This window comes from Bufo bufo, chromosome 4, assembly GCF_905171765.1.
Source record: "Bufo bufo chromosome 4, aBufBuf1.1, whole genome shotgun sequence".
Taxonomy (NCBI): Eukaryota; Metazoa; Chordata; class Amphibia; order Anura; family Bufonidae; genus Bufo; species Bufo bufo.
In genome coordinates this window covers 616,817,318-616,828,922 of record NC_053392.1, presented here as the reverse complement: position 1 = coordinate 616,828,922, position 11,605 = coordinate 616,817,318, and the positions used below count along the sequence as shown (strand labels likewise).

The 11,605-nt window shown below is 47.3% G+C and overlaps 1 protein-coding gene across 1 annotated transcript in view; it reads left to right on the top strand.

Moving 5' to 3' along the window:
• The window catches only part of LOC120999664 (oocyte zinc finger protein XlCOF6-like), a 2,208,135-nt gene that overhangs the window by 459,259 nt on the left and 1,737,271 nt on the right, over nucleotides 1-11,605 (top strand). The gene's annotated exons all lie outside the window — the stretch shown is intronic.

The following is an 11,605-nucleotide window of genomic DNA, read 5'->3' as shown; positions in this document are numbered from 1 at the left end:
GGTGAGTGTGTGACACCCTGTGTGTCAGGAGGATGGAGCAGGACCCAGAGCCCCATCACCGAGCCTCCACCTCATTCCCTGATACATGAGCAGAAGATCCTAGAACTTACCACCAGGATCACTGAGCTGCTGAGCAGAGAGGTGAGCGCTGCTGGGAATGCTGGGACAATATACAATGACGCCATGGAGGGGTCTGGTAATGACTGTGTCCTTGTGTTGTCAGGTTCCTATAAGGTGTCAGGATGTCGCTGTCTATTTCTCCATGGAGGAGTGGGAGTATTTAGAAGACCACAAGGATCTGTACAAGGACGTCATGATGGAGAATCACCAGTCCCTTATATCACCGGGTAAGAGGAGACCTTCCATGACTGTAGAGATAAGAACAGTTCTGAGAGTCAGATTCCCCATCATCTTATCATCACATATAGACAATGTATTCAGTCACTGTGTGTATTTTCTACAGATGGATCCAGTCAGAGAAATCCACCAGAGAGATGTCCCAGTCCTCTATATTCCAAGGACTGTCCACAGGAAAAGCAGAATGTCCCACTGGATCATCAAGTAAGTGCAGCTGAGGTTTCTACCTATCCTCTACAGACTGATGTCAGGGGCATAACTAGAAATGGCAGGTTGGCATCTCCCCAAACCCCCACCAGTACATAGGTCGCCATTTTTTGCCATCTCTCCACACACAAATTTGTGCTTCAAAACAGCCCCGGCTCAAACACCTCCTAAGTGTATGAAAGGGTCTTCCTGCCACATAAGCCTGCACCTGATTCAGAGTCACGTCACTTGAGAATGTCATGTGACCCTGTGACATCAGAGGGTCCTTAAGGTGCATGGGATTTATACAGTATATACAGTACACACACACTGTCACTTACAGGCATTCTGGGTTACTTTGCGGCCATCGCTCTTTGCTGCTTCCGCAGCTGATTTTCTTTGCTTCCTCATATGCCGGAACCCCAGCAGCAGTGGAGTATACTGTAGGCTCCATTGCATCTTGCTGTTTGCTACAAATGGTTTCTGGTGCCATAAAAGATTGTATTAAATATCCTCCTGTTTGGACATCCACTTGGCAACTGAGATTCAATGTGGGTAAAAGTTAAGTCCTGCAGAGTAGATGTAAGTCATAGACTAAATGACAGCACAATGCCAGTCAGCTGCATCTACAGCAGATACTGTCCTGTATTGACAGTCAGTGACTGACTCATCAGGGACAGAATCTTCCTGCTTTTGCAAAACATTATTACCTTCTCATCTAGAATCAGGTCACCACAAAGGACGAGAGCAAGTGGCTATAAGGTTCAGTTTCCAGAAGCAATGACAGGCTTTTTACCATACAATAATGTAAGAACTGGAGGTGATGAGCACAGCGTCCTCTCCAGGATAGGATCAGGTCATTTCATGCAGAAAAATGTCACATTTCATATGTGTAAGATACTTGTCTGAATGTTGATCCTGTCTGATCACCACGTGAGGAGATCCTTCTTCTTCAGGGCAGAAAGGTTCATGTCTTCTAGGGGTGCTTGATCTTCGCCTGGATATAAGATAAGCTAGCAGTGGAGTATAGTTTTCTGTTTTCTCATGTCTTTAATGTGGGATCTTTACTGCAGGAAAGTTCAGGTGGAACGACGAGTGAGCTCAAAAAACCCGGATCGGTGTCCGTGAATGGTAAGAACCTTTCATACATCTCGTTTGACTGTAAATGTCTTTATTAATGGGAAATCTGAAGTTCAGAGAAACCTCCTCCTCCTGGATATAGTGCCCCAATATATTTATCTTCTTCCTTGGCACCGGTACAATGTGACACAATATGGACAGAAACAATCACAAAAAGACTGGAGGGTAAATGCCGTTTCTGAGTAAAGGTCACATGATACGATAGGCCTCAGTTATAAACCTGTAGTATATGGACCCATGGGGTGTTATTATTATTATTAGGTATTATTTTAATAGTACAGGCGTTTTGGACGTGGTGATGCCCATGATGTTTCATTTTTTAATTGATTACTCTTTTTATTCTAGGGGAAGCGGGTTATTTGAATTTAAAAACTTCTTTATATTTTTTCAATTTTTTTAAAAAACTTTTTTTAAATCACCCAAAGTAACTATAACAAGCAATCATTAAATTCCCACTTGTATTCTGTAATGGATATTTATGCATATACAAGATTCAATATATTCCAATGCAATGCTGCCTCCTGCAGGCCAGCATTGGAATATACTAGTAATTGACCTGGAAGCCTTGTGAAGGCTCGGGCCTATTACTAGTATGGGACTGCTTCCTTGATCTCAACCAGGGGACGGTGGACCAGTCCGGGAAGCTCGCGGCTCCCAGTTTTAGCTCTCCCAGATGCTGTGGTCAAATGTGACAATGGCATCTGAGAGCGCCAAAACCGGGAGCCGATCGCTATCTAATCATTATCTGTCTATTTGTCATATCTAACTCTGAACCGATGTCACCGATCAGTACCCTAGCCTATTTTATATAATAGACCAGAATGCCATCACTTTCTTACCCGGTACCCCCGCTAATAAGCTGTTTGTAGAGGAGTGCTGCTTTTCTTCATTATACTGCCTGTCATCTTGAAAGTTTGGGCGGCGCAGTGTAATGACAGGTACTCTCTCCATTCACTGCAGCTGCGTCCTCTTTAAACAGGTGATCAGTGGGGGTGACGGCTGTCGTACCCCTGCCAATCTGATATTGATGACCTGAGGATAGATTATCAATATACACTACTCAAAAAAATAAAGGGAACACTTAAACAACACAATGTAACTCCAAGTCAATCACACTTCTGTGAAATCAAACTGTCCACTTAGGAAGCAACACTGAGTGACAATCAATTTCACATGCTGTTGTGCAAATGGGATAGACAACAGGTGGAAATTATAGGCAATTAGCAAGACACCCCCAATAAAGGAGTAGTTCTGCAGGTGGTGATCACAGACCACTTCTCAGTTCCTATGCTTCCTGGCTGATGTTTTGGTCACTTTTGAATGCTGGCGGTGCTTTCACTCTAGTGGTAGCATGAGACAGAGTCTAAAACCCACACAAGTGGCTCAGGTAGTGCAGCTTATCCAGGATGGCTCATCAATGCGAGCTGTGGCAAGAAGGTTTGCTGTGTCTGTCAGTGTAGTGTCCAGAGCATGGAGGCGCTACCAGGAGACAGGCCAGTACATCAGGAGACGTGGAGGAGGCCGTAGGAGGGCAACAACCCAGCAGCAGGACCGCTACCTCCGCCTTTGTGCAAGGAGGAACAGAGGAGCACTGCCAGAGCCCTGCAAAATGACCTCCAGCAGGCCACAAATGTGCATGTGTCTGCTCAAATGGTCAGAAACAGACTCCATGAGGGTGATATGAGGGCCCGACGTCCACAGGTGGGGGTTGTGCTCACAGCCCAACACCGTGCAGGGCGTTTGGCATTTGCCAGAGAACACCAAGATTGGCAAATTCGCCACTGGCGCCCTGTGCTCTTCACAGATGAAAGCAGGTTCACACTGAGCACATGTGACAGACGTGACAGAGTCTGGAGACGCCGTGGAGAACGTTCTGCTGCCTGCAACATCCTCCAGCATGACTGGTTTGGCATTGCGTCAGTAATGGTGTGGGGTGGCATTTCTTTGGAGGGCCGCACAGCCCTCCATGTGCTTGCCAGAGGTAGCCTGACTGCCATTAGGTACCGAGATGAGATCCTCAGACCCCTTGTGAGACCATATGCTGGTGCGGTTGGCCCTGGGTTCCTCCTAATGCAAGACAATGCTAGACCTCATGTGGCTGGAGTGTGTCAGCAGTTCCTGCAAGACGAAGGCATTGATGCTATGGACTGGACTGCCCATTCCCCAGACCTGAATCCAATTGAGTACATCTGGTACATCATGTCTCGCTCTATCCACCAACGTCACGTTGCACCACAGACTGTCCAGGAGTTGGCAGATGCTTTAGTCCAGGTCTGGGAGGAGATCCCTCAGGAGACCGTCCGCCACCTTATCAGGAGCATGCACAGGCGTTGTAGGGAGGTCATACAGGCACGAGGAGGCCACACACACTACTGAGCCTCATTTTTACTTGTTTTAAGGACATTACATCAAAGTTGGATCAGCCTGTAGTGTGTTTTTCCACTTTATTTTGAGTGTGACTCCAAATCCAGACCGCCATGGTTTAAAAAATTTGATTACCATTTTTTAATTTTTGTGTGATTTTGTTGTCAGCACATTCAACTATGTAAAGAACAAAGTATTTCAGAAGAATATTTAATTAATTCAGATCTAGGATGTGTTATTTTTGTGTTCCCTTTATTTTTTTGAGCAGTGTATATTGCAGCACAACCCCTTTATTTTTTAATTCACAGTCCTGGCTATATGGTTGGTGACAGTGCTCCTGCAGTACAACACCGCCAATGATATCAAGCAGTAATGGAAATTTTTTATTTTTTTTAAAAGACTGTTTTGTAAGTGTATTTTACATACATAATGAAGTACTGATTGGTTCTGTCCCCATTAACTATTATATCACCTTTTTATAATGATATTCCTTGTAATGTGGTGAGTTAGGGATCGTTAGATAACATGCACGTATCCCCCATTGTACTGAGAAGGCTGCGTTCCTGAGTGATTATCTCTGCCCTGCGTGCCGCACATTGGACGTCCTTAGGAAGAGAGGCTGAAAGGGATAAACCTTGTGAACGACAGTTAATGGGAACTCCATTGAACATCATCCAGGTAGAATGTGGTAGATCTGTCTCTGTTTTGTATCACCATGGGGTGTAGGCGATGTGCGACTACATGGCGACAGGAGTTCCCGATTTATTGTATAGTGTTGCAGGCCAGTGATTATTTACTTTTAGTACTCTGTATTTGATTTGTCGGTTTTATATTTTTTATCACATTTAGTAAATATATTTATTCACTTAGCCCGCATAAGCTTATTTATTCTCAAGTCTTTTGAATTTACGTTATAACAAAGACCAAACTTAAAGTTCCCCTACATGTTTTGCCATCCAACCGTCATGATCAGGGTTCATGAGCTTAAAGGGTTTTCCAGGATTTTAATATTGATGACCTATACTCAGGTTAGGTCATCAACATCATATCGGCGGGGGTCCCACATCTGGCACCCCCACCAATCAGTTGATTGAAGAGAAGGCCGCGCTTCGTGCAAGTGCTGCCTTCCTTTCATTGTTTACCCGCTTGACGTCGACATCGGAGCAATTAGCAGTGTAATTACAAGAAGCCATCCCATTCACTTCTATGGGACAGCTCCTTAGCTCTTTCCTATTCAAGTGTAGTGATGAGTAGAGATGTCCCGAACTATTCGCCGGCGAACATTGCTTGTTCGCGTTCGCCACGGCGGGCAAACATATGCGATGTTCGGGCCGCCCCCTATACGTCATCATTGAGCAAACTTTGACCCTGTACCTCACAGTCAGCAGACACATACCAGCCAATCAGCAGCAGACCCTCCCTCCCAGACCCTCCCACCTCCTAGCAAAAAGCAAGGACAGCATCCATCTTAGATTCATTCGGAAGCTGCAGTCTTAGTGAGAGGAGGGACAGTGCAGCTGCTGCTGATTTAATACTGAAAACGATAGCTAGGCCAGTGTATTCATTGTCCACTACAGTCCTGAAAGACTCATCTGATCTCTGCTGTAAGGACAGCACCCCAAAAAGCCCTTTTTAGGGCTAGTACATCAGTCTGCTTTTTTTCCCCCCTCAGTAATCTAATTGCAGTTGCCTGCCAGCGTGTGTGTCAGGCACACAGCGTATACTGTGCCCACTTGCCCAGTGCCACCACTCATATCTGGTGTCGCAGTAGCTTGCATTTAAAAAAAATAATAATAATTTTTGACTGTAATATAATTGCAGTTAGTTGCCTGCAAGCGTGTGTGTCAGGCCTACAGTGTGTACTGTGCCAACTACTGCCAGTGCACAGTGCCACTCATATCTGGTGTCACAGTAGATTACATAAAAAAAGAAAATAAACTTTTTGGACTGTAATATAATTGCAGTTAGTTGCCTGCAAGCGTGTGTGTCAGGCCTACAGTGTGTACTGTGCCAACTACTGCCAGTGCACAGTGCCACCACTCATATCTGGTGTCACAGTAGCTTGCACGCATAGTACAACTAATCAAAAAAAAATGACAGGCAGAGGCAGGCCACCCCGCAGGGGCCGTCGTGATCGTGGTGCTGTGATTCCCTTTGGCCCTAGAATAATGCCCAGTGTTCAGAGGCCACGTACCCTGAACTCGAAAAGTTCTGAGGACATAGTTGACTGGCTAACACAGGACACCCAATCTTCTACAGCTTCCGCTCGGAACCTTGACGCACCATCCTCCTCCAGCTCAGCTTTGGGCACCTCTCAAGTTACCACTCGCCCACCTGCCGCCACCACCAACACTAGCACCACAGCTGCTTCACTTGATCTGTCAGAGGAGTTATTTACACTTCAGTTGGAAGAAATGAGTGATGCGCTACCATTATTGCCAGAGGATATAGATAACAGGGATATGTCTCAGTCAGGCAGCATTACACACATGTGATGAAGATGATGTTGTACCCGCTGCTGCTTCCTTTGCTGAGTTGTCAGATACAAGTGAAGCAGTTGATGATGACGATGTGTCCGTGGATGTCACGTGGGTGCCCGCTCGAAGAGAAGTAGAACAGGGGGTTAGTTCAGATAGGGAGACAGAGAGGAGGAGGAGACGAGTTGGAAGCAGGGGGAGGTCGTCGCAAGGAGCTAGTGGCACAGTCAGACAGCATGCATCGGCACCCGGGGTCAGCCAGACAGCACGCCAATCAACGCATGCTGTTGCCACCATGAGAATGCCGTCATTGCAAAGCTCAGCAGTGTGGATTTTTTTTTTGTGTGTCTCCATCTGATAACAGCGATGCCATTTGCAACCTGTGCCAAAAGAAACTGAGTCGTGGGAAGTCCAACACCCACCTAGGTACAACTGTTTTGCAAAAGCACATGATTGCAAATCACAAACGCCTATGGGATCAACACATGAGTACAAGCAGCACACAAACTCAAAGCCGCCATCCTCCTCCTGGTCCAGCATCTTCAGCCACGTCAACCACTGCTGTCCTCCTTTCCCCCCTCAACCATCCGCCACTCCGCCTCTCGCCTTCAGCAGTTCCTGCTCATCTGCCCACAGTCAGGTGTCTGTCAAGGAAATGTTTGAGCGTAAGAAGCCAATGTCACAGAGTCACCCCCTTGCCTGGCGCCTGACAGCTGGCTTGTCGGAACTCTTAGCCCGCCAGCTTTTACCATACAAGCTGGTGGAGTCTGAGGCCTTCAAAAAATTTGTAGCTATTGGGACACCGCAGTGGAAGGTACCTGGCCGAAATTTCTTTTCACAAAAGGCAATCCCCAACCTGTACTCTATTGTGGAAAAGGAAGTCATGGCATGTCTTGCACACAGTGTTGGGGCAAGGGTCCATCTGACCACTGATACCTGGTCTGCAAAGTACGGTCAGGGCAGGTATATCACGTACACTGCGCATTGGGTAAACCTGCTGACAGCTGCCAAGCATGGAATGCGTGGCTTTGCAGAAGAGTTCGTGACACCGCCACGACTTGCAGGCAGGCCTGCTGCCACCTCCTCTACTCCTCTTACTCCATCCTCTTCGCTAACCTCCTTGGCTGAATCCTCTTCTGCTGCTGTGTCTTCCTCCACATCAACTGCACCCCCAGCTCCCCAGGGGCTATTCCACATCCCGGATACGACAGTGTCACGCCGTCTTGGGGTTGACTTGCCTTAAAGCAGAGAGTCACACCGGACCAGCACTCCTGTCCGCCCTGAACGCACAGGTGGATCAGTGGCTGACTCCACACCGACTGGAGATCGGCAAAGTGGTGTGTGACAACGGAAGCAATTTATTGGCGGCATTGAATTTGGGCAAGTTGACACATGTGCCGTGCATGGCACATGTGTTGAATCTGATCGTACAACGCTTTGTGCATAAGTACCCAGGCTTACAGGACGTCCTCAAGCAGGCCAGGAAGGTGTGTGGCCATTTCAGGCATTCCTACACGGCCATGGCGCACTTTTCAGATATTCAGCGGCGAAACAACATGCCAGTGAGGCGCTTGATTTGCGACAGCCCAACACTCCTAATGTTCGACCGCCTGCTCCAACAAGAAAAAGCCGTCAACGAGTATTTGTATGACCGGGGTGCTAGGACAGCCTCTGCGGAGCTGGGAATTATTTTGCCACGTTACTGGACGCTCATGCGCAATGCCTGTAGGCTCATGCGTCCTTTTGAGGAGGTGACAAACCTAGTCAGTCACACCGAAGGCACCATCAGCGACATCATCCCATATGTTTTCTTCCTGGAGTGTGCCCTGCGAAGAGTGCTGGATCAGGCCGTAGATGAGCGTGAAGAGGAAAAGTTGTGGTCACCATCATCACCAGAAACAGCCTTATCAGCATCGCTTGCTGGACCTGCGGCAATGCTGGAAGAGGAGTCTGAGGAAGAGGAGTGAGAGGAGGAATGTGGCTTTGAGGAGGAGGAAGACCAACCACAGCAGGCATCCCAGGGTGCTCATTGTCACCTGTGGTACCCGTGGTGTTGTACGTGGCTGAGGAGGAAGAACAGACCTTCAATGACATCAGTGAGGACGAGGATTGGGACATGAGTAGCTCGGCATCCAACCTTGTGCAAATGGGGTCTTTCATGCTGTCATGCCTGTTGAGGGACCCTCGTATAAAAAGGCTGAAGAGAACGACCTGTACTGGGTGGCCATGCTACTAGACCCCCGGTATAAGCAGAAAGTGCCTGAAATGTTACCGAATTACCGGAAGTCGGAAAGGATGCAGCCGATCCAAAACAAGTTAAAAAGTATGCTTTACACAGAGTATAAGGGTGTTGTCACAGCACAATGGGAATCTAACAGGGGAAGAGGTGAAAGTAATCCTCCTCCTATCACGACCACGCCGGCAAGGACAGGACGCTTTACAGACGTGTTGTTGATGGAGGACATGCGGAGCTTTTTAAGTCCTACGCATTGCCACAGCCCTTCGGGGTCCACCCTCAGAGAACGACTCGACCGACAGGTAGAAGACTACCTTGCTTTAACTGCAGATATCGACACTCTGAGGAGCAATGAACCCCTTGACTACTGGGTGTGCATGCTTGACCTGTGGCCTGAGCTATCCCAATCTGCAATAGAACTTCTGGCCTGCCCCGCTTCAAGTGCCCTGTCAGAAAGGACCTTCAGCGCAGCAGGAGGTATTGTCACTGAGAAGAGAAGTCGCCTAGGTCAAAAAAGTCTAGATTACCTCACCTTTATTAAGATGAATGAGGCATGGATCCCGAAGAGACTGACAGTGGGCTATACATTTGACTAAAAAAGGCCTGATGAGATGAGCTGCCTTGGGCTAAAAATGGTCCACACGCTGCTGTATTTTATCTCTGCATGCCGGATGACTTGCGTGACTTCTCCGCCACCAACTAGGGTTCAAGCCGCAATGTTTTAGTGCACTTTCTGCCTGGAAAACAATACTACAACAATACCTACTTTTTCAGGCATGTGTATATGCCTAATTTTTCTGGCCTCTGGTGCTGCACTGTGGCTGCAAAAACAAAACAAAAAAAAGGCACATACATGTGTCAATTCCCCTTCGTGATCGTTACCTTGTTGTGGTGAAGGGGCTTGCGTATCACAATGAAGCGATCACCTCTATGAGTGTGTTGGCAATGTTGGCACACCCCAGATGATAAGGTCATTGCTTCATTGTGAACAGACCAAAAGCGATCGGCTGGATAATTTTGCATAGAAAAAACATGAATTTTCTTTGTGATCATCTAAGGTGATCATTAAAGCCTACTAGGCCAACAATGGGCCCACACTGCAGATTCATTGTTTTCTGGGTCACTTAACTGTCACTGAACTACCTCAGCACGACCATAGGCTTTCGCCTGCAATCTCCCAAACGTGCGCACAAGCAGTCATCACTACACCAAGATTGACGCATAGAGGAATAAAATTTGTCATGAGTGTGTCAACTATTGACAACTCTTTGCGGTTGTGTTAACTCTATTCTATACACGTCCCCTGATAGGGGACGTAACAGGGATTAAACTGATAGGAATAGTACTACTTAACATACCACTTATATCTGGTAGCACAGTAAATTGCACGGCGCACGCGCAGTGCCCCAAATTGGAAGTAAGAGGACCAACCAAGCATCTTTTTCCATCTCCCGGTTCCTAAAATCTATTCCATACACCGGCCCCTGATAGGGGACGTAACAGGGATTAAACTGATAGGAATAGTACTACTTAACATAACACTCATATTGGGATTGCATAGTACATTGCACGGCGCACGCGCAGTGCTCCAAATTGGAAGTAAGAGGACCAACCAAGCATCTTTTTCCATCTCCCGGTTCCTAAAATCTATTCCATACACGTCCCCTGATAGGGGACGTAACAGGGATTAAACTGATATGAGTGGTATGTTAAGTAGTACTATTCCTATCTGGTAGCACAGTAAATTGCACAGCGCACGCGCAGTGCCCCAAATTGGAAGTAAGAGGACCGACCAAGCATCTTTTTCCATCTCCCGGTTCCTAAAATCTATTCCATACACCACACCAGCCCCTGATGGGGACAAAACAGAGATTAAACTGGTAAGAACAGATTTTTTTAATAAATAAAAAAAAGGACAGCCTCTGTGGAGCTGGGTATTTTTGGCTGCGTTACTGAATGCTCATGCACAATGGCTGTAAGCTCATGCGTCCTTTTGCGGAGGTGACAAACCTGGTCAGTCAAACCCAAGGCAACATTATCGACCTCATCCCATATGCGTTTTTTCTGGAGCGTGCCCTGCGAAGAGTGCTGGATCAGGTCATAGATGAGCATGAAGAGGAAGAGTTGTGGTCACCATCACCACCAGAAGCAGCTTGTCGTCGTCGTCGATTGCTGGACCTGCGGCAACGCAGAGAGAGGAGTCTGAAGAAGAGGAGTCAGAGGAGGAAGGTGGCTTTTAGGAGGTGGAAGACCAACCACAGCAGGCGTTTCAGGGGGCTTGTTGTCACCTTTCGGGGACCCTTGGTGTTGTACGTGGCTGGGTGGAGGAAGAGACCTTCAATGACGTCAGTGAGGACAAGGAACGGAACATGGCTAGCTTGGTATCCAACCTTGTGCAAATGGGGAGTTTGCGGTTGTGCAAATGGACTGTTGGCGGTGCGTTAAACGGGGAGTTTGGTCTGTCACTGTGAAGCGGGCGTAACCCTTACACTACCTGATCGATACAACATCATACCTGATGTTTTAAAGCACGTTATTCCAAACAATTTAGGAATGTTAGGTGATTTATGCCCTTTATGGATTAAAACCCGACTCTGCGTCGACTACGTAATTTTCCATGGGAGTTTTGCCATGGATCCCCCTCCGGCATGCCACAGTCCAGGTGTTAGTCCCATTGAAACAACTTTTCCATCACTATTGTGGCCAGAAAGAGTCCCTGTGGCTTTTAAAATTCGCCTGCCTATTGAAGTCTATGGCGGTTCGCCCGTTCGCGAACATTTGCGGAAATTCGCGTTCGCCGACGGAAAATTTTATGTTCGCGACATTTCTAGTGATGAGCGGCAGG